This window comes from Crocodylus porosus, unplaced genomic scaffold, assembly GCF_001723895.1.
Source record: "Crocodylus porosus isolate Cpor-Errol unplaced genomic scaffold, CroPor_comp1, whole genome shotgun sequence".
Taxonomy (NCBI): domain Eukaryota; kingdom Metazoa; phylum Chordata; order Crocodylia; family Crocodylidae; genus Crocodylus; species Crocodylus porosus.
This window is the reverse complement of record NW_017728931.1, coordinates 97,642,200-97,644,699: the sequence shown is the minus strand read 5'-3', so window position 1 is coordinate 97,644,699 and position 2,500 is coordinate 97,642,200. Positions and strand designations below refer to the sequence as shown.

The following is a 2,500-nucleotide window of genomic DNA, read 5'->3' as shown; positions in this document are numbered from 1 at the left end:
AAACAATTAATTCTGCAAACTTAATATCAAAATAAAATTCTACATCTAATGCAGAGTAATCTCTCGATCTACTTAATCAAAAATATGCTATTTCCATGCATTATGTATTCTAGTCCCTAACACTGATTTTTAATAGAGTAGAAAAAAATCAAAGTGAAAAAAGCTCATAAGTATGACTTTTTTCTTTGCTAATTTTCTGATGCTACAGTACTTCTGAACTGGTTGCACAGATTGGATCATAGTTTTAATATTAAAAATCTATGTTCATGTTAGCAACATTTATAAGTTGATAAATAATCAATCGACAGTAGGATAAAAAGTTGCTTACACTCTAGCCATATATCTTCAAAGCCGACCTGATGACTTGTGACAGTACCCAATCTATTTATCAGCAAGTATATATTACAATATATTATAGAAAACGGTCACACTCTCAATATATAAATGAGGAATAACTGCCTGATTTAAGTCAAACTTTCCAGTCCTATATAAGGATCACAACAATGTAATTAACCAAGCCAAAAGTAGAACTATTCAAATTCCAAAAAATTTAGCATCAGAACCTCAATGAAGACAAATATTTTAGCTAGTTTACTTAAGCTAAATCCACCAGATAGTGATCATATGCCTGGACAAGATGCTTAAGTTAACAACTTATCAGTCCTATATTATTAAGCATTTTATAGTCATCTCATTTGCTTCTCATACTCAATCATACATTATAATATTTAATTTTAACCAATACACATTGCAGTCAACCTGAAAAGCTCATCTCATAATTTTACTCTGCTCATTTACTTGTTCTTAAGTATTAACTTTACTTTAACAACTGTCCAGATGGGAGAAATTTATTACTGTTGAAAGCAGGAGCAGTTTATCTGAACTTTCAAGAGAAAGACAACTATAATGAATACATTTAGTGTATTTAAGGGCCTACACTAAAATGGTGCAAAGAAGCCAAACACGGATTGCTAAATTATGACATTAGCACACCACATATTTGCCTGTGAATATAAAAAAACCCTACCAAAACCCCCAAAACTCCTAATAATAATAATACAGATTTTTTTTTAAACTTTTGAAAGTTTGCATTGTAACTTATTAAGAAAAGCACCATTCAAGAAAGAGTTACTACAGTGGTAACAATAAAAAACCAGCTGAATTTTTATTTTGAAATCATATTTCAGTAGAAACCATTTCAGATGCGGTGGAGGGAGGGAAATGTAGTACAAAGCTATGCAAATCACCTAAAAGACATCACATTAAAACATTACATGTTTACTAGATTTTATGTTTCACATCATTATATTTGTAGAAAGATTTATATGCCAAAGTGAAGTTGTATTTAAATCCTACAGTACAGACCCTACCATAAAATGCCTCCTGAGTCCTATTAAGTGTACCCATGGTTTTACTTTGCCTGTCTGCTTATTTAAGATCTAATCACAGTTTTGAAGAAAAGATTGTCACTTCTAAGCCTGTCCCCTCAGAACCTGTCTGTTAATAGTACTCAACTGGATATTTTCATCTTCAGTTGTTATTCTCTGTGGTCTTTGCAAATGCTATCTACTGGAATCTGTGACTATATGGACAAATTGGCTACAAATGTCTAGGACTGCTGCTTTGAGTAATGTGTAAGCAGTGTATTATTCTGTTGACGTGTTTTGTATTGGAAACTGCTTCACTTATAATACTTTTTAAATATTGTATATATTAAATAGACTGTTTTAAGAGTTTAATAAAGATACAAGTAATATAATAATTTGAAGCCTTCAAATAAAGGTGATGACATGCTTTTTCTTATGAGAGCAGTGTTCAAAACATAGTCTGAAGACTTCTATGGTCATCCAAAGAATATTGAAAAATGAATTTTCTCAGATTGTAATACAGCTGTTGAAACAGAATATTCTTTGCATTTGAAACAATGCACAGATGTTAGAGTCTTAACAACTTCTCAGATTTCAAGTTGTAAGCATTTTTTTAAATTCTCCACATTTTCTGTCATCACTGCAAATATTTTACAGTCAAAGCAGCTCGTGGAGCTGTTTAATTTTAGCTTTAAGAACTAACTTTTAAAAGCTATTATGCCCGGCTGCAATTTCAGAGGCCCAAATTTAAGTAATTTAGCTATTGTAATAAAAATATGCCTCTCCAAAACCAGGTTTTCTAGAATGTTTCATTTTACAAGACACTGCTTTCTCTTCACTCATCATAGCAAGATAGCTTAATTAAAAACATTAATATTTACAATTTAAAGGCCAAACTTAGAAGGTTGTGGGTAGCCTCAACAGCTGAGATGAGTGAATATTGCAGGCATTCCTTTGCTCAAAGGAGGTACTAAGCACCTTGCAGGATTAGGCCCTAGGAGGTTTACCAAATAAATTAATTTTGGCCTACATGCTGGAGCACACCATTTATATGGTGTGTGTTCCTTTACAGATATGAAACTCCACAGGCAGGCAAAGTAGAGGATATTATGCTCATATATGTTTAGAAGGAA

At 32.0% G+C, this 2,500-nt stretch overlaps 1 protein-coding gene across 1 annotated transcript in view; it reads right to left on the bottom strand.

The window, feature by feature from the left end:
- The window catches only part of FOXP2 (forkhead box P2), a 638,779-nt gene that overhangs the window by 249,363 nt on the left and 386,916 nt on the right, over positions 1-2,500 (bottom strand). The gene's annotated exons all lie outside the window — the stretch shown is intronic.